General features: G+C 40.7%; 1 non-coding gene across 1 annotated transcript; it reads right to left on the bottom strand.

Annotated features, from left to right (window-relative positions):
- Positions 1 to 12,480: 12,480 nt before the first annotated feature.
- Positions 12,481 to 12,547, bottom strand: MIR10427B (microRNA MIR10427b). The gene has a single exon (NR_161717.1). It is a non-coding gene; the product is annotated as a microRNA MIR10427b (primary transcript).
- Between the last annotated feature and the right edge of the window lie 15,215 nt (positions 12,548 to 27,762).

Raw genomic sequence — 27,762 nt, 5'->3', positions numbered from 1 at the left:
TGAGTCATGGGCGCTTATACCAGCAAAGAATGAAGAATGCATTCGACAAGAAAGTACGTTTGCGCAAGTTCCATGAGGGAGACCTTGTGCTAAAGAAAATGTCCCATGCTGTCAAGGACAATCGAGGGAAATGGGCCCCGAACTATGAAGGGCCTTTTGTTGTGAAGAGGGCTTTTTCCGGAGGAGCCCTGGTGCTTACCAACATGGATGACGAAGAGTTACCTTCACCCGTGAATTCTGACGTCGTCAAACGATATTATGCTTAGAAGCTGGGGCAATTAAGGATGTTGCTGCATGTTCTTTATCTTTATGCGTTTTCTGGATTTCCCCCAGGGATTTCCTGTCTGTTGTATCTCTCGTTACAATCTTTCAAAGAAATGAACGTGGATGCGAGGCTTTAGTCCTCACGTTGGTTTCAAACCTTGCATTTGATTTGTGATCACCTAAGCCCTTCCGCTCAGTTCGTGGGATGCCCCAAGCGCTTAATTAAAATTGAACCTAAACCAACTTGTGCTAAGATTCGCTGCGTTTGAAAACATTCATGCATACGCATACGCATGCATATTGTTGTGGTAAGACAGGGGCAGGATCATCTTGAGCTACCTTCTGGGGTGAGGACAAAATGTGGACGGCAGAAACCAATCAAGGTAAGACAATGACGCGGTCAAGATTGGCCATACCTGGTTGTTTATTACTTGCAGGTACTTAGGGACGGATGCAAGTGGGGATGGGGTCACGACCGACCGATCGTTGCCCCTTCTCTGCGCGAAACAAGCAGAGAACATCGCTGCAAGGCAGCCCCGTATCCTTTGTATTTGCAGTTTTCTTTTACTATTTGTTTGTTTTAAAAAGTAAAAATAAGTAATCAACGCCTAATTCTAACCTAAGTAAGTTCAAGTTAGGCAAGACGCTAATCCATGAGAAGGGAGGGGATATGGTTAATGTTCCCCTCAAAAAAAAAAAAAAAAAAAAGAGGGTTAGCTCGCCTGGGCGAGCCACCCCTGCACCAAATTATAAGAATGACGAGAGGGGGGACGTTTTTGCATTCAAAAACTTCTTTTCCCCCCTTTCAAAAGCCATACCCACGGGATTGACGAGTTTGCAGCCCTAGGGTCATCATTTTTCGCATTTTTTGATTCCGTTTTGCGCCTTTGTTCATCACCAACAAGTAAGTGTTCCATCCCTAAGCTTTCTAGCTTTTCATTGTTGTATTTTGATCTCCTTTTGGTGCTCTGAATTGTGGGAATGTGCTCAAATATGTGGGGCAATTTTGGTTTGTTTTCTTGCTTGATTAGATTGAATTGGGGGTTTGTATGGGATGGCCCTAGGCCTATAATGCATTTTGAAACAATGGGACATGCCACATTGTCCCCGTTCTCTTGCTATTGACGCCTAAACGCACGCCCACCAAGTGTTCGGTGAAATGCCTCAATGGCATTAGCGCATGACTTTTGTAAGGAAACAACCCGTGGGGCATTTTGGTTTGTACATATTTTCTATTTTTTGGAACATGTATTCATTCCCGAAAAAGGCTAGAGTAATTGCCCCACATATATCCTAGGCCTAGGAACCAAAGTTTTTATGCAAAAGAACACAAGAGGAGGTGCATGTTGGGTAAAGTTACCCTTTTTTTTTTTGGCCAGCAATCAGCTATGGGCCACGCTACAATATTTTCCCTATGCCTAGATGGTTAGGAATTTTGCTCATCATAAATGTGAGGTTAGAATAGATAGCAAAATACCTTTGGCAATTTACACTTTGGGTATGGTAGCAAAATACTTGGATGTATGTACATATGATTTTTGGTAATCAAAATGTCTCACAAAAATCTATAAATATGTTGCATGAAATACATTACAAAAATACCTTTTAATTTGAATACAATTTTAGTCAACAAAAGAAAATATACTTGAATTTGCATACGGCTTTAGGTAGCAAAAACTTGAAAAAAGCATGAAATGTAGCACCTTATTGTGTAGATAGTCAAGATTTATCATAAAGTTTGTGTATGTATAGGTATTAGAAATACCGGGATGTGCACGTATGCAATTTTCGATAGCCAAAGTGCTTAGAGTATGCATGTATGTGAATTTAGCAAAGGAAATGTGTGTGATGTAGGTAACAAATACACCTTGGAAGTACATGTAAATAATCTAGGTAACGAAGCTGCCTTGATTGTATATGGGTGCATTTTTCTTAGTTAAATAGAATGTCTTGTGCAAGTGAACGTTCGTAAGGAAATATGCGCATAAGCTTGCTCTAAATTTACATTGATGTTTGTATTTATGGGAGGAGGTTGTATGCCATTTTTTTTTAAGAGTAGCGTCCCACTGGTAAAACTAACTTTCCAAATGTTTGCCTTCGCAGGAAATGGCCCCGAGGAAGCTTGCCTCAAAGAGGTCCAGGAAGGACAAGGCAGCCGAAGGAACTAGTTCCGCTCCGGAGTATGACAGTCACCGCTTTAGGAACGCTGTACACCAGCTGCGCTTCGAGACCATCAAGGGATGGTCGTTTCTCCGGGAGCGACGCGTCCAGCTCAGGGATGACGAGTATACTGATTTCCAGGAGGAAATAGGGCGCCGGCGGTGGGCATCACTGGTTACTCCCATGGCCAAGTTCGATCCAGAAATAGTCCTTGAGTTTTATGCCAATGCTTGGCCAACAGAGGAGGGCGTGCGTGACATGAGATCCTGGGTAAGGGTCCAGTGGATCCCGTTTGATGCCGACGCTATCGGCCAACTCCTAGGATATCCGTTGGTGTTGGAAGAGGGCCAGGAATGTGAGTATGGCCAGAGGAGGAACCGGTCTGATGGGTTCGATGAGGAGGCCATCGCCCAGCTGCTATGTATACCGGGGCAGGATTTTTCCCGGACTGCTGCAGGGAGGCGAGTGCGAATCATGCGCACTAACATGACCACTCTGACCCAGATATGGATGACGTTGCTCCTCAGCAACATCCTGCCCAGCGATCATAATTCTGACCTCCCCCTGCCGAAGTGTCAGCTGGTGTACGCCATCCTGACGCGGATGAGCGTCCATGTGGCTCAGTTAATCGCTGATGCCATTTATATTTTTGCAGGTATGGCGCCTACCAGGCATCCTTTGGATCCAGATAAGTCCAACAGGGCCTTGGGATTTCCCTCGCTGATCACAGGACTCTGCCAGACATTCGGAGTCCCCGTTGCACCTACCAAGGTAATTCGGCTGCCCATCACCCGGGCTTTTATTGAGAAATATTGTATCCAGAGACAGGCTCAGGGTGATGCTCCACAGGCCGCAGGCGCGTCACCATCACCTCATCAGGCTGGCCAGGCTGGGGCATTTGACATGGAGCAGTATTTACGGCATTTGGTTCGCCAGCAGGCGGCCAACCACCGAGCACATGTACAGACCCATGATTGTCTGTACCAGATGAGCCTCAGCATGCAGAGCCAGGGCTTCGCTTCTTTTTCATGCCCTACTCCAGACCAGTTCAGGGCAGAGGTCGCATGGCCCGGAGATTGGCCCGAGGCCCAAGCAGAAGAGGCACCCCCAGAAGCTCCCGGCGGGGGAGAAGAGGCCCACGAGGACGAGGAGATGGCCGATTTGCTTGACTTCTTGGGAGGGAGTGGAGATACGTGACTGGGAGATCCCCAGATTCATGTTTTCTTTCATATTTCTTTTATCACTTTTATGCTATGTTATTGTTTTGACTTGAGAGACTAATGTTTGTTTTTTTTGTTTCGATTGTCATTTGTACAGCGCATACATTTTTGTTTGGATTGTTGCGTTAGTGTTTATATATCATTACTATCAATGATGCTTGAAATTTTGGAACCGTGTAGAGTTCTTCGTTTAGGAACATCGTCAAAAAAATATATAATAAAACAAACAAAAATCATGATAAAAATAAAAATAAAAAAAGGGAAAAAGAGAGAAAATAAGAAAAAGAGAGCAAATGAGGAAAAAGAGCAAGTAAGAAAAAAAAAGAGGAAAAAGAAAAGAAAAGTAAGTTGTCTAGTTGAAAAACCGACATGCTTTTGGAAATAGATGACTTCCAACTTTTCTTTGAAAAAATTCACTGATCATAACTAGTTTTTGAAAAAATGGGTATACACCTGAAGGGTGAATGCTGTGAAGTTTTCCCGGACGCTCGAAATGGACTCGGATGAATGCGCAAATTGATAAAAGAACATATTTTGGAAACATTGGGTTGATTTAAAATAGAGGAAAATAAATCCTGAGCCCTAGCATCACATGACCATAAAAGTTTGACACTTGAGTGTCCACATAGGTGCATGCATGACCAGTTTTGCATGAAGTTTCCAAATCATCATTTTTGCATTTGTGTCATGGAAATAATGTGGGGCATCCCTTTTATCCTTGAACCAAACCAAACCCTGACATGTACCATGCCTAGCCATTCTACAAGTCTTGAGCCAAAATCCTGACTCACCATAAACCTTGACCCAGGGTGAGAATGTCAATCCTTACCCTCGGAAGCAAAAAAGAAGAGAAGGGAAATTTCCAATCAAATAAAAAGAGAAGGAAAGTTTCCAAATCAAAGGAAAAAAGGAGGCAAGGAAATTCCCAATCAAAGAGAGGGAGAAAGAAAAAAAGAAAAGAAAGAAAGTTCCCAACCAAAGAATGGGAGAAAGTAGAGAAAGAAAAGAAGAAAGCTCCTGGTCAAAGAAACCAGAAGAAATGTGCAGAGAGGTCTTTAGACCGGACAATATCTGAACAATACAGAATTGTCACTAAATAAACAAAAACAAAAAAGGAAAAAGCCAACCAAAAATCAAAAGCCAAAAACACACAAAAGCCAAAAAACCCATCAAAAGAACCCATTCCCAAGAGAAGTCCTATTCATCCATGATCACGCATGTAATTTTTGATTTGATAGGAAATAATTTGCAAAGTCAAGTCATGACATATCTATGGTTCGGAGTTAGGATGAAACACCTACCTGTGCGAGATTGATACACTTTGAGTGATTTTCTTCTATTTTTGTCGAACCCAGTGTTTCCTCTAAATGGTCATTTAGAAACGAAATGCTAACATCCAAAATCTCATTTATGGTTATGGGGGATCCCATCAGCAGACTCTCCTTCCCTGGTAGACGCATTGTTTGTCACTCAAAAAAGCATATGCTGCTCTAATCAGTTGGAATATTTGTTTCTTTGCTAAAGCATGTTTGCATTTTAGTGGAGAAAACACCGAGACTTTTTCAAGTCTCACAAGTTATTTAGAACTACGTAGGTCTGAGTTCCTCATTGGAGGATACGTAGGAGCAAGAGCCTTGCTTTTGTCGGCCGCCCCACAAGCTCTGTCATACTGACCCTGAGGTCATATGACACGCGGAGACAAAATTTGGTCATTCCGCACCCCTTTGCCATTCAGACACAGTCGTGTCCGATGGCCAGCAGAGACAAAATTTGGTCATTCTGCACCCTTGTGTCATCCAGAGGCGGCGGGCCCGATGATACGCGGAGATACCTTACGGTTATCCGCACCCTTTTGTCATCCAGAGGCGGTGGGCCCGATGACAAGCAGAGACAAAATTTGGTCATTCTGCACCCTTGTGTCATCTAGAGGCAGCGGGCCCGATGATACGCGGAGATACCTTACGGTTATCCGCACCCTTTTGTCATCCAGAGGCGGCGGGCCCGATGACAAGCAGAGACAAAATTTGGTCATTCTGCACCCTTGTGTCATCCAGAGGCGGCAGGCCCGATGATATGCGGAGATACCTTACGGTTATCCGCACCCTTGTGTCATCCAGAGGCGGCGGGCCCGATGATACGCGGAAATAACCGAGTGGTTATCCGTATAAACATTCTTTTGCTATCTGTAAGACAGAACGCTTGATAGCATGCAGAGACTGACATAGTCTTCTGCACCTTTTGTTCCTCCGGGAACAACAAGTCATTTACATGTGGAAATTTTATGGTCACCCGCGACTCTCGTCAACCGAGAGGAGCGAAATTAGTGTCATACACTAATTTTCGTCCGGAGACCTTTGCTTGATGACATGCGACCTTTCTTTGGTCCTTGTGAGGTGCTTGGCACCCATCATTAGGCAATTTGTGAAATTCCGGGAACGACAAGTCATTTACATGCGGAAATTTTATGGTCACCCGCGACTCTCGTCAATCGAGAGGAGCGAAATTAGTGTCATACACTAATTTTCGTCCGGGGACCTTTGCTTGATGACATGCGACCTTTCTTTGGTCCTTGTGAGGTGCTTGGCACCCATCATTAGGCAATTTGTGAAATTCCAGGAACGACAAGTCATTTACATGCGGAAATTTTATGGTCACCCGCGACTCTCGTCAATCGAGAAGAGCGAAATTAGTGTCATACACTAATTTTCGTCCGGGGACCTTTGCTTGATGACATGCGACCTTTCTTTGGTCCCTGTGGGGTGCTTGGCACCCATCATTAGGCAATTTGTGAAATTCCGGGAACAACAAATCATTTGCATGTGGAGATTTTATGGTCACCCGCAACTCTCGTCAAATCGAGAGGAACGAAATTAGTGTCTTATCTTTACTTTCCTTTTATCTCCAATAAAAGACAAGTAAAGAGGGGCAACTGTCATACCCTAATTTCGTCCGGGGACCTTTGCTTGATGACATGCGACCTTTCTTTGGTCCTTGTGAGGTGCTTGGCACCCATCATTAGGCAATTTGTGAAATTCCAGGACATGCCAAAAAACCAAAAAAATATTGATGCACAATCCGTAAGTTTCCGTGACACACCGGAAATCAAATGGAAGCATCGTTGCATAATTAAGTGAGATTTCGTAACATTCCGTAAGTCAAAAAGGGGATGATTATGTAATTCGCAAGGTTCCGTAACATTATGGAAAGAAAACAAGTATCGTTACGAAATTCGTAAGTTTCCGTAACTTTACGAAAAAAAGAATCACCAAAAAAGCAGAGGGGGTGTACTTAGTAAAAATGGGGGTGCAAATAGCACCCAGGCCCACTTGGGCCCTCCAGAATATTCCTCCAGAAGGCTGTTGCTTCTGGAGGAAGCAACCTGGCTCGCCTGGGCGAGCTGGGCGGCAACCACCTCCCCTATTTTGCTATAAATAGGGGAGGAAGTGAAGAAGAAAAGGGTTCAGCCCCTTAGGCACTTCTCTCTCTTTCGAATTTGCTTGGAAAAATTGTTTCCGTAAAGAAAATCTAAGCCGAGGCGCTTCCGAAACGTTTCCGTAATGTTTTCCGTGAAGAATTTCGCAAAGGTTTCGACCGTTCTTCGACGTTCTTCATTCGTTCTTCATCGTTCTTCGATCTTCAATGGGTAAGTACCTCGAACCAAGCTTTTCGATTCATTCTATGCACCCATGGTGGTCCACATTGTGTTTTGTGTATTTCTATTCTTGTTTCATTTGCTTTTTTATACCCCTCTCTTGACGTGCTTAAGCCATTTTACTTAAGTCATTTCTCGCTTAACTTAAAAATAAAATAAATTTCCACCGAACGTTTGAATTGTATTATCCGTTAACTTCGGTTAAAATGAATTCCGACCGTTCGGTCGTGCCGTAACCACGTTGGAAATCAAAAAGGGGTAAAAAAATAATATAATAATCAAAAAACATCTTTTAGCAAAATAAAGCGGAAAATCAATCGGACGTTTTCTCTTTGGGATTTCTCATTCTTAATCGAATTGATTAATAACTAAAGTGAAACTAAGGCTAAAATCAACTCGCCTAGTCAAGCTCGTCCATAAAAAATAGGCTTTTGAAGTTTGTCATTTCAATTTCTCACTAAGTAAAATGGATCATTTTTAAGGTCCAACGCCTTAAAATGATCACCTCTTAAAGTAAAAAAGAATCACTTGATAAAAAAGAACTACGTAGGTCTGATTTCCTCATCGCAAATTGAGGAATACGTAGGAGCAAAGGGAAACACCCTTGTCGACCACAAAAAGAAAAAAATATAAAAAGGGTATAAAGGATATAGAGACATAAAAAGGGAACATAAAAAATCAAAGTCATGTTTGCACATTCGATTAAAGGCTGCCGTCCCTTGGGACGGACGTATGGGGTGCTAATACCTTCCCCGTGCGTAAATACAACTCCCGAACCTTTCACTTAAAAGTTCGTAGATCGCGTCTTTTCCGGTTTTTCCGACGTTTTCCTCAAATAAACGTTGGTGGCGACTCCGCGCGTATTCCTTTCGTGGAACACGCATCCCGCGAGTCTCGCGTCGCCCTCCCGCCGAAGGGTAGGTTGCGACACCCTACCTACAATATGGAGCCCTAAATACAAGGATCAAATATAATGACATCCTAGTCTAATATGTACAAAGAGAATTGGACCCAAACTTGGCCCATGGGCTCAAAAATCTACCCTACGGTTCATGAGAACCCTAGGGCCTTCTTCAGCAGCTCTAGCCCAATCCTCTTGGAGCCTCTTGCTCATGGCTCAAGTGATTGGTCCCTTCCTAGGGAGGATTGCATCAGTTACCACTACTGGAAAACCCGAATGCAAATATTTATTGAAGCCATAGACTACAACATTTGGGAAGCCATAGAAATAGGACCTTATGTTGCCTCCATAATAGATGGAAGCACATCAACAGGTACAACAATAGAAAAACCTAGAGATAAATGGTCTGAAGAAGATAGAAGAAGAATTCAATATAATCTTAAATCCAAAAACATTATCACTTCTTCCTTAGGAATAGATGAATATTTTAGAATCTCAAACTGCACAAGTGCTAAGGAGTCGTGGGACACACTTCAACTCACACATGAAGGCACAACTGATGTTAAGAGATCTAAGATTAATACACTGACCCTTGAATATGAACTCTTTAGGATGAACACAAGTGAGAACATCCACAGCATGCAGAAAAGATTCACACACATAGTTAATCACCTTGCCTCCTTAGGAAAAACCTTTCCTAATGAAGATTTAATTAATAAAGTTTTGAGATGCTTAAGTAGGGAATGGCAGCCCAAGGTAACTGCCATTTTTGAAAGTAAATATCTTTCTTCTATGTCTCTTGCCACACTTTTTGGCAAATTATAGGAACACGAGATGGAACTCCAGCGGCTAAATCAAAATGAAGAAACCGACAAGAGGAAACAAAGCATAGCACTAAAAGCCTCCTCATCAATGCAAGAGGAAAATGAAGATGAAGAATCAGAAGATGAAGAAGACTTCTCACTCTTTGTGAAGAAGTTTGACAAATTTGTCAAGAATAAAAGAATCGAGAGGCGTCAAAATTTCTGTCGCAACATGCCCTTTTGCGGGCGAGCGAAGGCGAGGCTCACGGGTGCGCTTTCCAAAGGAGGAAAGATGCGCGGAGTCGCCACCAACGTTTATTTGTGGGAAACGTCGGAAAAACCGAAGGAAACCGGTCGAAATGAAAATTCTAAGTTCGGGAGTTGTATTTACGTTTGAGGATGGTATTAGCACCTCTTACGTTTGTCTCAAAGGACAACAGCCTACTTTTTAGAATTGTGAAATTGTGTTATCTTAACTTTTATTTCCTTTTTATTTTTGAGGTCGACAAAAGCGGGGGCTTTTGCTCCTACGTACCCTCCATCGGAGAGGAAATCAGACCTACGTAGTTCTTTTTTAAGGGTGAATCACACGATTTCTTTTTACTTGAAAGGTGATCATTTAAAGGTGTTGGACCTTAAAAATGATCCATTAACTTGGTAAGAAAGACTGAGATAATAAACTTTCAAATCCCTTTTTTTAGTGATTTTTTTGTGGACGAGCTTGACTTGGCGAATTGATTTTAGCCTTAGTTTCACTTTAGTTATTAGTCAATTCAATTAAGAATGAGAAATCCCAAAGAGAAAACGTCCGATTGATTTTTTTGGTTTATTTTACTAAAATATATTTTTTTATTATTATATTATTATTTTACCTCTTTTTCGTTTAACCGTGGTTACAACGTGAACGATCGGTTAGATTTTGTTTTAACAGTGATTAAACGAGATTACAACACAAATGATCGGTTGAAATTCATTTTATCATTTATTAGGCGAGAAAACGACTTAAATAAACGGTTAAAGCACGTTAAAAACAGAAGAAAAGAAAACTGAAAGTAAACGAAATTAAAGTGAAAGTACACAAAACAAGAAATGAATTGAAAGTCTCGGATTCGAAAACTTACCCGTTGAAGAACAAAGAACGAACGAAGAACGGTGAAGAACGATGAAGAACGATGAAGAATTTCCACAGAATCGCTTATGGAAGCGTTACGGAAGTACTTCGACTCGATTTTTCTTCACGAAAACGTGTTTTTTTGCCCAAAATAGTCGAAATGCATAGCCAAAGGGGTCTTGAACCTTTTAAAACAGCTCCCCCTCCCCTATTTATAGAAAAAAGGGAGGTGCTTGCCGCCCGGAGACTTAATGAAGAAGATTTCTAAGCGCACCCGAATTACTAAGTTCACCTCCCTTTTCGTATTTTACGGAAAAGTTATGGAAGCCTTACGGAAGTGTTTTCGAATTTGATTTTCATCTTTTTTCTCTTCCCTTTCACCAATGTTAAGTGGAATATGCTTACCCAAGGTTTTCGGAAATTTTACGGAAGTATTAGGGAAGCCGCGGAAGCCCCGGAAACCATTTTTCAAAAACGTGGAGGAGCTTGCCGCCCAGTTGCTTCCTCCTTAAGCAACCCAACTTCCAAAATGTTCCAGAAGGGCCTATATTTGAATTGCTATTTACACCCCTATCTTGATAAGTTCACCCCCTTTACCTTTTTTGGTGATTCTTTTTCCGTAATGTTACGAAACTTTATGAATTTCGTAACGATACTTATTTTCTTTCCGTAAGGTTACGGATCATGTATTTACTCTTTTTTAGCTTTCGAAGAAGTTACAGAAACTCACAGATTGCGTAACAACACCTCCTTTTGGTTTCCGCCACATTACGGAATTTCACGGATCGCGTAACCATGCTTTCTTTTGATTTCCGGCGCGTCTTGGGACTTCACATATTGTGAAACAAAGGGTGCCAAGTATCTCGAAGCGGCCAATCAAAGGTTGCATGTCATCAAGTAATAATCCCCGGACGAAATTAGGGTATGACAATTTCAACCATGGAAAAAGATTCCAAGAAGGCTCTCCAACTCTTACATGTTACAAGTGCAACCAACTTGATCACATCAAAGCAAATTGCCCCTCAAACAAGCAATGGCCTGAGAAGAGTGATAAGAAATGCCATGAAGAAAGAAGGACCAAGAAGGCTTACATCGCTTGGGATGATAATGATTCATCAGAAGGATCTGAAAAGGAAGAAATCAATCTTTTAACAAAAGACTATGAGAGTGAAGAAGACATCACTCAAAGGGATTAAAATCAAGATGGCAATCTGATTTCCATTTCATTCCAATGATGAAGATCAAACATTCCAATCACAAAAAAGGTATTATCTTATCCAATTAATCAATTAAGTGGTTCAGTTCATTAATTTTGAATTAAATTGTTAACATGATGACTAACATGTTTTTTATTGGTTTGGGATTGCTTTTAAAATGATTGATTGTTTTCTGTTAATTTAAGTAATAGGTACTCAGTATCCCAATTTTGTGTATTTAATGATCATTCCTTTTCAATTTCAGGAAAAATGGGCAAAATTGGTGAAGTGCAGGATTTATGATCTCGCTAAGCCATGCCACGTGATGTAAGCTCCATTGCAGCTTGAAGGCCTAGGATCTTCTTCATCAATGGATTCCTTTGCTTCTTGGAAGATGAATGGCAGCAGAATGGAGAAGGAAGAGAGAGAGGAGACGCCAGTTCAAGGAGAAGATGAGTCTAGAAGAAGCTCACCACCATAGGAGGCCATGGATAAGAGCTTGGAGGAAGAAAGAGATGAATGAAGGGAGAGGAAGAGAAGAGCACAAAATTTTGTTCTCTAAAAGAGCTATGATATCTGAAGTTTAATTTTTAGATGATCAAAGTTGAAAAAATGCACACACATGACCTTTATTTATAGCCTAAGTGTCACACAAAATTAGAGGGAAATTTGAATTTCAATTCAAATTTCACTTGAATTCGTGGAGCCAAAATTTCACTAATTATGATTAGTGAATTTTAGTTATGGTTCAGCCCACTAATCCAAGATCAATTCCAAGATTCTCCACTAAGTGTGCTTAGGTGTCATGAGGCATGTAAAGCATGAAGGACATGCACAAAGTGTGACTATATGATGTGGCAATGCGGTGTAGTAAGCAAATGCTCACCTCCCCCTCTAAAATTTAATTGGATTAGGCTTCTACCAATTCAATTAAATTTATTTCCCAACACACACATCAAATATTCACTTAGTGCATGTGAAATTACAAAACTACTCATAATACAAAAACTAGTCTAGGTGCCCTAAAATACAAGGGCTGAAAAATCCTATATTTCTAGGGTACCCTACCTACATTATGGAGCCCTAAATACAAGGACCAAATATAATGACATCCTAGTCTAATATGTACAAAGATAATTGGATCCAACCTTGGCTCGTGGGCTTAGAAATCTACCCTGAGGTTCAGAGAACCCTAGGGCCTTCTTTATCAGCTCTAGCCCAATTCTCTTGGAGCCTCTTGCTCATGGCTCTAGTGATTGGTCCCTTCCAAGGGAGGATTGCATCATCCCCTCCCCCTTGAAGAGGATTTGACCTCAAATCTGTTAGTTCCTCCTCCTTAATATCAACTCCACCTGCAAAAGGAATTAAATCAGAAATGTTAAAAGTGTTGCTGACTCCATACTATTCTGGGAGGTCCAACCTATAGGCATTGTTATTGATCCTCTCCAAAACCTGAAAAGGTCCATCCCCTCTAGGGCTAAGCTTGGATTTCCTTTTAGTAGGGAATCTATCCTTCCTAAGATGGAGCCAAACCCAGTCACCCTCATTAAGAACTAGCTTTTTCCTTCCTCTATTGCCTTTAGTTGAATACACCTTTGTTTGGTTCTCTATTTCATTCTTACCCCTCTCATGCAACTTCTTTACAGACTCTGACCTAGATTCCCTTTGTTTTTGTATTAAAGAAGTGTCCATTGGGAGGGGAATGAGGTCTAATGGTGTTAGGGGATTAAACCCATAGACAACTTCAAAAGGGGACTGCTTGGTGGTTCTATGAACCCCCCTGTTATAGGCAAATTATACATGAGGAAGATACTCATCCCAAGACTTATGGTTGCCTTTCAGAAGAGCCTTTGAAAGGGTGGACAAAGACCTATTCACTTCCTCTATTTTCCCATCAGTTTGTCGATGACAAGTGGTAGAGAAAAGAAGTTTAGTTCCTTTCTTAGCCCATAAGGTTTTCTAGAAGTGGCTAAGGAACTTAGCATCTCTATCTGACACAATGGTCCTAGGCAAACCATGGAGTCTCACAACTTCCCTGAAAAGGAGTTTTGAGATGTGGGAAGCATCATCCACCTTGTGGCATGGTATAAAGTGTGCCATCTTGCTAAACCTATCCACCACCACAAAGATAGAGTCTACACCTCTTTGGGTTCTGTAGAAGCAAATGACTTTGATGTTTTGATGATGATCATGATGATTTGATGCAAATGCGCTTTTCAAGAATAAATTCAAGCCAATGATTCAAGAATACAAGACACAACATCAAGATGATCACTAGTATTTTAGGAAGGGAATTCCTAATTGATATAGCAAAAGGTTTGGCCAAGTAATTTAAGTTAAAAAGTGTTTTTCAAGAGATTTACTCTCTGGTAATCGATTAGCAGAGGATGTAATCGATTACCAGTGGCCAAAAATGGTTTACAACAGCTATTAAAAATTTGAATTCAAATTTTAGACTGTGTAATCGATTAGACAATATTGGTAATCGATTACCAGCAGTTAATAAACATTTTAATTCTAATTTTAAAACCTGTAATTGATTACACAAAACCTGTAATCGATTACCAGAGGAGATTTTCAGAAAATTATTTCTAAGAGTCACATCTTTTCAAATGGTTATTACATGACCACCAAAGGCCTATATATATGTGACTGGAAACACAAATTTGCTCAAAGTTTTTAACAACAACAAGTCTTATTCTCTCAAAGAGCAAAAACATTTTATCCTCTTAAGAATTCCTTGGCCAATACATTTGCAATTCAATAAGGAATTAATTGAGTGCTCAGATTGTACAATCTATCTCTTTCAAGAGAGATTCATTCTACTCTTCTTTCTAAATTCTCAAAGGGGATTGAGAGACCGAGGGTCTCTTGTTGTAAAATAATTCTGAACACAAAGGATTTTACAAGATAGTGGAACTCTAAAGCGTGTTGCTTGGGGACTGGACGTAGGCACAAGGGTGTGGCCGAACCAGTATAAATCCGAGTTTGCACTTTCTCTTCCCTTAAACTCTTTTATTTATTATTGCTTTATATTTATATTCAGATTGTTCTATTTGAATCATTATTTAAGAGTTCATTTTTAAGGGAATTTGTAACTTGCATAGAAAGTGAAATAGAATTTTAATTGGGGAAATAGTTTGCAATATCTTAATTCAACCCCCCCTTCTTAAGATATCTGAGGCCACTTGTCTAAGAGGTTCTAGGAATCCCAAGGACAAAGTCCATACTAATGTCTACCCAAGGTGCCGAGGGGATGGGTAAGGGTGTGTATAGCCCATGAGGCATCACCCTAGACTTGGCTTGTAAACAAGCCACACACCTAGTGCAATGCTTATGGACATCTTTCTTCATATGGGGCCAATAAAACTTTTCTTTGAGTAAGACAAGGGTCTTGTCTATCCCAAAGTGGCCCATGAGCGCACCCTCATGGCTCTCTTTCACAAGTAATTTCCTAATGGATCCTTGGGGTATGCAAAGCTTTCCCTCTTTGAACAAATACCCCTCAGCCAAATAGAATCCATCTTGGGCCTTTTTCCCGCAACTCTCATAAATGGGAGAGAAATGTTCATCTAAAGCATACAAGTCCCTAATATTATCAAATCCTAAAATTTGGGCTCCTAGGGAGCAAAACAATGTGTGTCTCCTAGAGAGGGCATCAACTACCACATTTGTTGTTCCATTTTTGTATTTGATAACATATGGAAATTGCTCTAGGTACTCTACCCCTTTTGCATGCCTCTTGTTTAAGTTGCTTTGCCCTCTAATGTACTTAAGTGATTGATGATCACTATGAATGAAAAATTCCTTGGAAACAAGGTAATGTTCCCAAGTTTGGAGGGCTCTTATTAAGGCATAAAGCTCTTTATCATAGGTGGGGTAGTTGAGGGTGGCACTATGAAGTTTTTCACTATAATAAGCAATAGGGTGCCCACCTTGTAACAATACAACTCCAACTCCCACTCTAGAGGCATCACATTCTAGCTCAAAAGTTTTAGAAAAGTTAGGAAGAGCTAGAACAGGTGCCTTAGCAAGCTTTTCTTTTAGCAAAGCAAAGGCTTGCTCTTGTTTTTCACCCCAGGTAAATGCCACATTCTTCTTCACCAGCTCATTTAGAGGTGGTGCAATTGTAGAGAAATTAGGAACAAACCTTCTATAGAAGCTTGCTAACCCATGGAAGCTCCTAATATCTCCCACACTTTTTGGGGTGGGCCATTCATGGATGGCCTTGATTTTCTCAGGGTCCACTTGGACCCCATTTCTACCAACTACCAAACCTAAGAAAACTACATTATCTACACAAAATGTACACTTCTCTATATTTGCATAGAGGGTGTTTTTCCTAAGGACTGAAAGCACTTGCTTGAGATGTCCTAAGTGATCATCTAGGCTCTTACTGTACACTAAAATATCATCAAAATAAACAACTACAAATCTACCTATGAAATCCCTTAAGACATGATGCATAAGCCTCATAATGGTGCTTGGTGCATTAGTGAGCCCAAAAGGCATCACTAGCCATTCATACAAACCAAACTTGGTCTTCAAAGCGGTTTTCCACTCATAACCCTTTTTCATCCTGATTTTGTGATAACCACTTTTAAGATCAATTTTTGATAAGATATTGGCACCATGCAACTCATCAAGCAAATCATCAAGTCTAGGAATGAGGTGCCTATACTTTACAATGATGTTGTTGATGGCCCTGCAATTTGTACACATTCTCCACGTACCATCCTTTTTGGGCACCAACAACACTGGCACAACACATAGGCTTAGGCTCTCTTGGACCCAGCCCTTCTCCAACAATTCTTTAACCTGAGACTCTATCTCCTTAGTCTCCTGAGGCTTAGTCCTATAGGCTGGCCTATTAGGAAGCCTTGCTCCTGGGACTAAATCTATTTGGTGTTCTATTCCCCTTAAAGGAGGTAGCCCAGGGGGTATCTCTTTGGGAAATATATCACCAAATTCATGTAAGAGTTCTTGGACCTTTGGGGGTAAGTTCTGAAATGTATGAATTGTGGCAGTGCTAAGGGATGTTTCCCTTGATAGGAGAAGGTAGAAAGATTGTTTAAGAATGAGTGCTCTTTTAATATCACCTTTTGTTGCAAAATTATTTTCCTTCTTAACAATCTTCTTGGAGGAATCCTTTCCCTCCTTTTCCTTCCCCTTGGCCTTTGAAGACAAGGCCTTACTATCCTTCTTTTTCTTTTGTTTTTCTAGTTTTTCTTCCTCATCCATCTTATCTTTCATAGTTAGTTGATCTTTGGAAACCAGTGAAGGTGTTTGAGGATGCAACACAAATTTAGTGCCAAGATGGGTGAAGGTAATCTCATTAGTTAGGCCATTGTAAATGATCTTCCTATCAAATTGCCATGGCCTTCCTAAAAGAATATGTGCTGCCTCCATGGGAACTATATCACAATTAACTTCATCCTTATACGTCCCAATGGAGAAAGGTACCTTCACTTGTTGGTTAACTATCATTTCCCCTTGCTCATTGAGCCATTGAAGTTTATAAGGTTTTGGGTGGGGAATGATAGTGAGGTTCAACTTGGAAAATAATCTTGTGCTACAATAATTGCAAAGATCCACTATCCACGATGAGAGAACAAGTTTTATCTAAAATTTTGCATCTTGTATGAAAGATGTTCTCTCTTGGGGATTGAGATAGATCACAAGATTGACCTCCAAGGAGCCTTCTAACCATTAAGAGGTCACCTTCTTCATGGGGGTAGACTTCCTCACTAGACTCTTCACCCTTTACTTCATCTTCACTTCCATTAGAGGAAGGGCAAGAAGTAGTCTCCTCTTGACTACTATAAATGTCTTGATCCATCATGATCATGGTTTTCTTTGTGGGGCATTGAGAGGCAATGTGACCTCTCCCAAGACATTTGAAGCATTTAATGTTGCTAGTCCTTTCTTGGGAACTAGTCTTAGGGGTGTATTTCTCTATGGTTTTACTCTTATCTTCCTTTGGTTTTGAAGGTGCAGCCCCCAAAATTCCATGGGCTTGGTCCTTCCTTGGATAAGAGTGAGAGGTATAAGATTTTGAAGAAGGCTTTCTTTTAAGTTGTTGCTCCACTCTTATACAAAGTTGGACTAGCTCATCTAGGTCCCTATATGGAAGGAGTTCAACCTTGTCCCTCACTTCCATATTAATCCCACTAAGGAACCTAGCTATGCTTGTTCTTTCCTGCTCCCTACGTCCAGCTCTTAAAAAGAGTAGTTCCGTTTGTTGTGTATATTCTTCAACACCCATACTCCCTTGTCTAAGCCTTTGGAGTTTGTCCATAAGCTTCCTTTCATAGTAAGAGGGAATGTGTCTCTTCCTAAGGGCACTCTTAAGATCATTCCAATACTCTACTGGAGGATCCCCATGAATCCTTCATTCCCTAACAAGGGAAGTCCACCAATAAAGGGCATAGCCTTGAAAGCTAAGGGTAGCCAATGGAACTTTTCTCTCTTCGCTAATAAGATGGCAAGCAAAGAGTTGTTCAACCTTCATTTCCCAATATAAGTAGGCCTCAACATTATCTTTTCCATGGAAATATGGGAGGCTAATGATAACCTCTTGTGGCATTCTTTCCTTTTCTCTTCTTTGGGAGTGATATTTAGTATGTGAACTATGGTGCTCTCTATAATAGTCGTTAAGTTCTTCACTTAAACTCTTGCAAGAGTCATGACTACTATAAGAGGCATGATAACCTCTCTTATTTTCTCTCTTTCATCTTGACTTATTTCTTCCACTCTTTTTTTACCTTTTTCTTTTCTCTCTTGTTTTTCTTTCCACAACTTAAGGGATCTCAACTCATCTAATATCTTATACAAGGGGTCCTTAGGAGTAGAACACTCACCATTAACACTATATGAAGAATGAAGACTCATGTTGGTTCCTAAGTTATTGTTCTTTCTTATTGGGGGTTTGAAAACAAAAGGTAAAAGAAACTATGGTTGAAACTAGGCAAAATAAACACTAAAAGAGGTGTGAAAGATAAGGTAAAAACTAATTGGTAAAAGGCAAGCTATCTAGGCTGTTTGACAATGAAGGGTAAAGGAAATATGCTATGAAAGTAAGCAAGAAATTAAAGTGCAAGAAATACAAACTAGACAGATCCTAAGAGTGTTTGGATGACCTCATTTAAGGTTCTCAACAAAACACTCACTATCCTAAGGGAAAATTGCCTAAAATTATTACATACAAATGGAAGTAGGGTGACCTATTAGAGGCTCCCAACTTACTTCCAATGAAAGGCCTTTTTGTTACAAAATTTGAAAGCAAAGCAAATTGTTAATTACAAAATTACAGAAAAAAAGTCATCAACTGTGATGGCTATTCTCTTTTTGGTGTTTCACTCAATTTGGAGTGCTTCTTAGTCCAATAGCTCTTAAGGTGGTTGGCCCCTTGCTTCTTGATTCAAATTCTTCAAGGTATGGCACCAATTCTCCTTTCAAATTCCCTATATGGCAACTCACAAGCAAGGAAACAAAAAGACAAGCAATAACCAAAGACCAAAAAAAAAATGAAATGAAAGCTAAACCAAAAGAGTTTCAACAAGACAAATTTTCAAGGATTATTCAACAATTAAAGCAATGAAAAGCACACAAAAGCAAGCTAGGACTCAAAGAGAAACCTAAAATGGCTCTAGAGTAGAGTATGAAAACTAAAAAAAATGACTCAAGAAACCTCTAATTTTGGCACTTGTTTCCACAATAATTTTCAATTGAAATTTCAGAGCTAGGATTGGTATAAAATAGGCACCAATTATAGAACAAATTTTCAGCCAAAACAACTAGCACACTTCCTTTTCACTTTTTTTTTCCTGGACACTGATTTTTCTGCCAATTTGTGTGATTTTTCTTATTTTTTCCTTTTATCCAAATCACTTGGTTCTATTTTTATAATTTTGGGTCCAGATGTCTAGAAAATTCAGCAAAAATTTCAGCTCAAAAACGTAGTGACCAATTTCCAGTAATTTATACAAGTTTGTATGTTCAAGCTGCCAGCACCAGCGATTTCAACCTAGAAATCAAGAGTAGCGTTTATGTTGCTTAAGGCTTGGATAGTTACAATTTGTGTTTGCTTATGCTCAATTGTCTTGAATAACACAATTCAAGAGAGCTTAAGACTTATTTGATTCACAAATCCAGCCACAACTCGGCACCACAACTCAACTTCATCATAGGCATCATGTAGGAAACTTAGAAAACAAAAAAAAAAAAAGAGTTCAACAACAAGACTACTTCAAGGAATCGATTTAGAACATGTTATGAACTAAATAACATGCATGAATTAGACTCAAAATTCAAAAGATAGGCTAAGAATGACAAGAATACATGAACAAATGTATCTAGAATTCAAACAACAAAATAAAAATTCAACACAAACTTAGAACATAATGTGACAATTACTATGACTAAACATGACTGTAAGACTACATGGATTAAGTGATTTACACTTGAATTTATGTGTTTTTTTTTCTAATCAATATTTTGGAAGAAAATTTAGATCTAAGGTTCAGCACAAGAATATTATGAATCGAAAATGATAGAACCTAAAATCAACGCAAAAACATTATTCAAGAGTAGATCTACAAAATTTGAACCATAGAAATGCAAGAACAAGTGTAGATCTAAGATTTAATCAATTCATTTTTTTTAATATACTCTAAACAGCACCAAACCACAAGATAATGGAGGATATACATGGAGAATAAGATGAAGAACTAGGAATTAAAGAGAATTCACCGAACAAAAAGATAGAGGAAGCAAAAGAACATCACCTAGATGAAGATGCTCTTGATAGCACATGATGTCAGCTCCATTGGAGCTTGAAGGCCTAGGATCTTCTTCATCAATGGATTCCTTTTCTTCTTGGAAGATGAATAGCAGCGGAATGGGGAAGGAAGAGAGAGAGGAGACGCCACTTCAAGGAGAAGATGAGTCTAGAAGAAGTTCACCACCATAGGAGGCCATGGATAAGAGCTTGGAGGAAGAAGGAGATGAATGAAGGGAGAGGAAGAGAAGAGTACAAAATTTTGTGCTCTAAAAGAGCTCTGAAATCTGAAGTTTAATTTTCAAATGATCAAAGTTGAAAAAATGCACACACATGACCTCTATTTATAGCCTAAGTGTCACACAAAATTGGAGGCAAATTTGAATTTCAATTCAAATTTCACTTGAATTAGTGGAACCAAACTTTGGAGTCAAAATTTCACTAATTATGATTAGTGAATTTTAGTTATGGTTCAGCCAACTAATCCAAGATCAATTCCAAGATTCTCCACTAAGTGTGCTTAGGTGTCATGAAGCATGTAAAGCATGAAGGACATGCACAAAGTGTGACTATATGATGTGGCAATGAGGTGTAGTAAGCAAATGCTCACCTCCCCCTCTAAAATTTAATTGGATTGGGCTTCTACCAATTCAATTAAATTTATTTCCCAACACACACATCAAATATTCACTTAGTGCATGTGAAATTACAAAACTACCCCTAATACAAAAACTAGTCTAGGTGCCCTAAAATACAAGTGAAATTCTGATACTGGGGACAGATGTCGTACAGGATGTCACGACATCACGCTTCAGAACATGCAGATTATGTTTGACAGTGTGTACAGTTTAAACAAGTAAATAACACAAGAGAATTGTTAACCCAGTTCGGTGCAACCTCACCTACATCTGGGGGCTACCAAGCCAGGGAGGAAATCCACTAAAATAGTGTTAGTTCAAGGTCTAACAGCCACTGTTTACAACCTTCTCACCTAACCACTACCCGTGCGACCTCTACCTAAGAGCCACTCTTAGATATGAGAAACCCCGCTCACTCCCTCTCAATCACACTCCCGTGTTTACAAATAAATCAAAGACACACCAGAGATCAACTCTGAACAAAAGAGATCAACTCTACACACTAGAGATCAACTCTACACACAAGAGATCAACTCTACACACTAGAGATCAACTCTACACACACAGGTCCAACACTTGATGTTAGGGTACCATCAAGGTGGCTCACAAAACACTCAAGTCCCAAAACTCACAAAATAACTCTTCAATCCCGGACTTGGTACAGAACTCGTGCAGCCTCCATGTTTTTATAGCAGTGTGCGTTTCTGGGCTGCAACGGCTTGTGCTGGAGGAGATCTATCATTCTTCCTGAAAATCTGCAGTTAAAGAACTAAAAGATACAGTTTGATCTTTTAGTTTTTATCTTTAATCTTTAATCCCTGAACGAACTCTTCTACTTTGAAATTCGAACTTTAATTATCTTTTAATTCGTTCCAGAAGATAGATCATCTTATCTCTTGCTAACTGCACAATAATCTGTTAAAGATATAACAGATTTATGTGTCCAGTATTTTCGGGCAAGATGTCAGGACATCGTATCCGACATCGTGGATCCTGCAGCTTCAATGCTTCATTTGACATTTTATCTTGACTTATGCATTGTGCAGCAACTCCAGTATTTTCGGGCAGGATGTCAGGACATTGTATCCGACATCGTGGATCCTGCAACTTCAATTCTTCATTTGACATTTTATCTTGCCTTGTGCATTGTGCAGCCCGATCTTATTCCTTGACATAACGTTGGACATCATGTGCAGCAACTCCAGCTTTCCTTCATTGTCTAAGTGCTTATGTTTTAACAAAATCTTAGCCAATCTTTTAAAACTCAGTAGAGCTAAGCACTAACAATCTCCCCCTTTGGCAAATTTTGTCTAAAACATACTTAGACACTTCCTGAGCAGGTACGAGCAGTTATGCAAGTGGGATCAGCAACTTTCATTATCAGAGTAATCAAGCACAGCGGAAATTCTTCAAGTTGCAAATCTACAAGTCTTCTCCAGGATGTCAAGACATCTCACGTGACATCAGCTTTCTGCTTCTGCTCCCCCTGTCTTCATGCTTACTGCAGCATCTTCTATCAGCTACTAGTCTTTCCAGGATGTCAAGACATCTCTTGTGACATCAGCTTTCTGCTCCCCCTGTCTTCATGCTCTTACTGCAGCATCTTCTATCAGCTTCTAGTAGCTTACATCAGTCATCCTCAGCAGCAGCAGTCTCCCCCTCAAGATCATATTCATACAACTCCCCCTCAAAATCATGAATCATGCATACATCGTATCAATCATGCATAATAGCAAGCATAATACTATTACTCCCCCTTTTTAGACAGAATTTGACAAAAGTCGAATGCATGAACTTAAGGTGCAAATATTACAGACCAATAACTAGTAATTGTTCAAGGGACATGCCCCTTTAGCTAGTAAAAGTAAAAATTATAAAGGTCTGATGATCATGGGGTGGCTTCAGAATCATCATCATCGGATTCTGTATCCTCTGCTGCATCTTCGTCATCGGCTTCTTCTTCTTCTTCCTCAGCTTCTTCTTCTTCTTGCTCAGCTGCTTCTTCTTCCTCGGCTGCTTCACCATCATCAATGCCACTTTCTGAGAGCCTTTTGATCAGCCGTTCTAGCTCCATCTTCTTCTCTGTGGTGGCTTTGATGGTTGCTTCCAGCACCTTGCATGTGTCCTTGAGTTCAGCAATCAAGGCATCCTTGGACACAGCACCTGAAGCAGCTTTCCCTGATGTCGAGACAATGTCTGGGACATGTGTCCCCTCAAACAATTTGTAATGCAGGGATAGAGGAGATTCTCTCTTCATCACAGAGTCAGTGTAGTTTAAAATATTGGGGTGTTGACTCAACATAATGCCACACAATACAGTTGGGAAGGCAATGGGTAATTTGACAGCAAATGATTCTGAATGCTTAACAGTTTGATCAAAAATATAGTTTCCAAAATTAAATTTGGACTTGGTTCCAACAGCATACAGAAATTTACCCAAACCTGTGGCAACAGTGGAGGTATGGTTGGTGGGTACCCAGTTTGCAGCTCCAATCCTGTGCAAGATTGCATATTTCACACTTAGCTTCCCTGCAGACAGCTTCCCTTTCTTTGGCCAATGCTGGACTTGTTTGGCAGTGATTTCCTTGGCAATTTGATGTTCAGAGACAGCAATATCCACCACTCCATCTGTTGGTCTGTCCAGGTACTTGTTGATCACAGCAGGGGAGAATCTAACACACTTTCCTCTGACAAACACTCTTTGATACTCATCACTCTTTCTGTTTGTTATGTCAGAGGGAATGTTGACAATGAATTCCTTGACTAGACTCTCATAGCAGTCTCCCAACTTGGTGACTGTTTTCAGCAGTCCAGCAGCCTTGATGAGGTCCATTATCTCCTTGCAATCCAAGGCATCTCTTCCCAGTTCTCTTTCAACCGCAAGTCTGCGTTGATACACATATTTCCACTTTTCAACATTGCCAATGGAGTGGAAAGAGATGTTGTCCAGTGGTGCATCAGGAACATTCCCAGGCACCTTTCTCCCAGATTTCTTGGCCCTCTTTGATGTCGAGACATCTAGTTCGACATCATCATCAGAATCAGATGAGGAAATTTCTTTCCTCTTCTTGGAGGGGATTGCAACCTTGCTCCTTCTAGATGTGGTAGGAGTGATTGGAGTGCTCTTCTTCTGGGCCATAGTTTTGATTCGTCCAGACCTCTTGATGGGGGTTTTTCCCTTTCTGCTTTGTAGTCTTTCTGCAATGCCAGGTGCCAACTTGTTGGCAATGGGTTCCTCATCGGATTCTACCTCTTCTAGATCAATGAGGTCACCTGGAGCAGGTTCTGGTGCCCGTGGTGCAGGGGTCTCCTCTGTGGCTTGATCATCTTCCTCTGTTGATCTCTCTTTGCTGGGGGAAGAGAGTACTTCAGCATTTGGGCCGGAAGATGTTGGAACATCTTTCTCAACATCAGGCACAGAAACATTCGGGGTGGAAGATGTTGGGACATCTTCATCAGCTTCAGGGACAACAACATCTGGGGTGGAGGATGTTGGAACATCTTTCTCAGCATCAGGAACAGAGGCGTCTTTCAAAATGCTACTCACAATACTGCGGATTTTCTTGTCCATCTCCGTGTCTACTTCCCTAGGACTTGTTGCAAGGCTAGGGTTTTCAGCAATCTTCACTCCCTGTTGTCTTCTGGGAACCAGTTTCTCAGGGACAGAAGCTTGACCAGGAATTATTTGTATGGGTTGGATGTTGAATTCTGGTTGTTCCTGGTGCGGAGATGATGGTACAGAGGGTGAACCAGGAGCTGAAGTTTCTTTTGGTGAGGTAGCCATGGAAAAGCAGAGCGTTTGGAATGATTTCGTGAATTTCTGAGAGCTATTGGGAAATGCTGATGAAAACACGAATGCCACGAAAATATAAATTTGAATGAAGAATGTAGAGGGGCGTGTGAAGCAACGGTCAAATCTGTTTTGGCCCAGTAATGAACGTGCTATTAATTTTAAGTGATTCGTTTGGGCACGTTCAGATATCAGTAGCTGCTATAATTCCTCTAGCAGACAAATGCCCAGCTTGCCCCTCAGTTTTTCAAACTGATTTGCATCCAATGCCTTTGTGAAAATATCTGCGATTTGTTCCTCAGTGTCAACATGCTTCAGTGTGATAACTTTATCATCAACAAGCTCTCTAATATAGTGATGTATAATGTCAATGTGCTTGGTTCTGCTGTGTTGCACAGGATTTTTAGAAATATTAATCGCACTCAAGTTGTCACAGTATAATGTCATGACATCTTGTTCGACATTGTACTCCTTCAGCATCTGCTTCATCCAAACTAGTTGTGAACAGCTGCTTCCTGCTGCAATATACTCTGCTTCTGCAGTAGATAGGGACACACAGTTCTGCTTCTTGCTGAACCATGAAATAAGATTGTTGCCCAGATAGAAGCATCCACCAGAAGTGCTTTTTCTGTCATCTGCACTTCCAGCCCAATCAGCATCACAGTACCCAACCAGCATTGAATCTGAACAATGACAGTACATAATCCCATAGTCACTGGTGCCATTTACATATTTCAGAATTCTCTTTACTTGATTCAAGTGACTTATCTTGGGATTGGCTTGATATCTTGCACAAACACCTACTGCATAGGTGATGTCGGGTCTGCTAGCTGTTAAATATAGTAAGCTCCCAATCATGCTTCTGTACAGACTTTGATCAACACTGGTGCCAGCTTCATCCTTTGACAGCTTCAAGTGAGTAGGTGCAGGTGTTCTTTTATGGCTGGCATTTTCCATCCCAAACTTCTTGACAATGTTCTTTGCATACTTGCTTTGTGAGAGGAATATGGAGTCTTCCATCTGCTTCACTTGGAGTCCCAGAAAATAAGTCAGCTCTCCAATAAGACTCATCTCAAATTCAGATTGCATCTGTTGGACAAAATGTCGAAGCATCTCATTCGACATCCCTCCAAACACAATGTCATCAACATATATCTGTGCTATCATCAAGTTTTCAGCATCTTGTTTGACAAAGAGAGTCTTGTCAATTCCTCCCTTCCTATACCCTTGCTGAGTAAGGAACTCTGTTAGCCTTTCATACCAAGCTCTTGGAGCTTGCTTCAATCCATAGAGAGCCTTCTTGAGCCTGTATACATGATCTGGATGAGTTGGGTCTACAAATCCCTTTGGCTGCTCCACATAGGCTTCTTCATTCAGGTATCCATTCAGAAACGCGCTCTTCACATCCATCTGGTACAGCTTGAATTTGAGGATGCAAGCTACACCAAGTAACAATCTGATGGACTCAAGCCTAGCAACTGGGGCAAAAGTTTCATCAAAGTCTACACCTTCAATCTGAGTGTAGCCTTGAGCAACAAGTCTGGCCTTGTTTCTGGTTATAACACCTTCTTCATTGGTTTTGTTCTTGAAGATCCGCTTGGTGCCAATCACATTAGTTCCCTCGGGTCTCGGAACTAGCTCCCAGACTTCATTCCTTTTGAATTGCTCCAATTCTTCTTGCATAGCATTGATCCAGAACTCATCAGCCAGTGCCTCTTTCACATTCTTGGGCTCAATTTTGGAGACAAAACATGAGTTGGAGACAATCTCAATCTCCCTTGATCTTGTAGTGACTCCTCTGTTTGGATCTCCTATAATCAGCTCCTTGGGGTGCATCTTCTGGATTCTAATGGAGGGTCTCTTGTCAGGTTGGTTGATGTTTGATTCATCTGTAGCAGAATCAGAGTTTTCTGCATTTTCTGCACTTGTATCTGCTACATTGTCTCCCGATGTTCTGACATCTTCTTCGACATCCTTCTTTCTTGCTGGAGTTAGATCATCAACAACCACATTGATGGATTCCATCACAGTTCTGGTTCTGGAATTGAATACTCTATATGCTCTGCTGTTTGTAGAGTATCCCAGGAATATCCCTGCATCACTCTTGGGATCCATCTTTCTCCTTTGCTCTCTATCTGCCAAAATGTAACATGGACTTCCAAAGATGTGGAAGTGCTTGACAGTTGGCTTCCTCCCTTTCCAGATTTCATACAGTGTGGTTGGAGTCCCTCTTCTAAGTGTGACTCTGTTGTGGATGTAGCATGCTGTGTTCATGGCTTCAGCCCAGAGATTATAGGGAAGTTCTTTGGCATGAAGCATGACCCTAGCAGCCTCTTGCAAAGTCCTGTTTTTCCTCTCAACTATGCCATTCTGTTGTGGTGCGATGGCTGCAGAGAACTCATGAGTGATGCCTTCAGATGTGCAGAATTCAGTAAACCTTTTTCCTCCAAGGCTTTCAACTTGCATAGGCCCCATCAAGTCCATGTGAAGTAGTTCCAGCACCCTGGAAGTGGTCTGATGTTGAAGCTTCTGGTGGGACATCTTGACTTGCTTTCCAATCTGACATTCACCACAGATTTTGCCTTCTTCTATTTTCAGATTGGGAATGCCTCTAACAGCACCTTTGTCAATGATTTTCTTCATGCCTCTTAAGTGCAGATGTCCAAATCTTTGATGCCATATTCTGACTTCATCTTCTTTGGAGGATAGACATGTGGAGGAGTAACTGGTTTCTTGAGGTGTCCATAGGTAACAGTTGTCCTTTGATCTGCTGCCCTTCATTAGAACTTCACTTTTCTCATTTGTCACCAAGCATTCTGACTTTGTGAAGTTTACATTGAATCCTTCATCACACAACTGACTGATGCTGATCAAGTTTGCAGTCAGTCCCTTCACCAGCAGTACTTTGTCCAGACTAGGAAGTCCATCATGGACTAGCTTTCCCATTCCAGTGATCTTTCCTTTAGAACCATCTCCAAATGTCACATAGCTAGTGGAGCAAGGTTCAATGTTCACCAGGAATTCTTTGACTCCTGTCATGTGTCTGGAACAACCGCTATCTAGGTACCAATCTTCCTTAGCTGATGCTCTAAGTGAAGTATGAACAACAAGACTGACCATCTTGTGTTTTGGAACCCACATCATCTTCTGTCTGCTGCTGCTACTTTGAGATCCATGATGTGGATGGCCATGTAGATGATAGCAAAAGGGCTTTATGTGACCATACTTGCCACAGTAGTGACACCTCC

Source organism: Glycine max, chromosome 12 (genome assembly GCF_000004515.6).
Source record: "Glycine max cultivar Williams 82 chromosome 12, Glycine_max_v4.0, whole genome shotgun sequence".
Classification (NCBI taxonomy): Eukaryota; Viridiplantae; Streptophyta; class Magnoliopsida; order Fabales; family Fabaceae; genus Glycine; species Glycine max.
The sequence above is the reverse complement of the archived record's forward strand: the minus strand, read 5'-3'. Positions and strand labels throughout refer to the sequence as shown.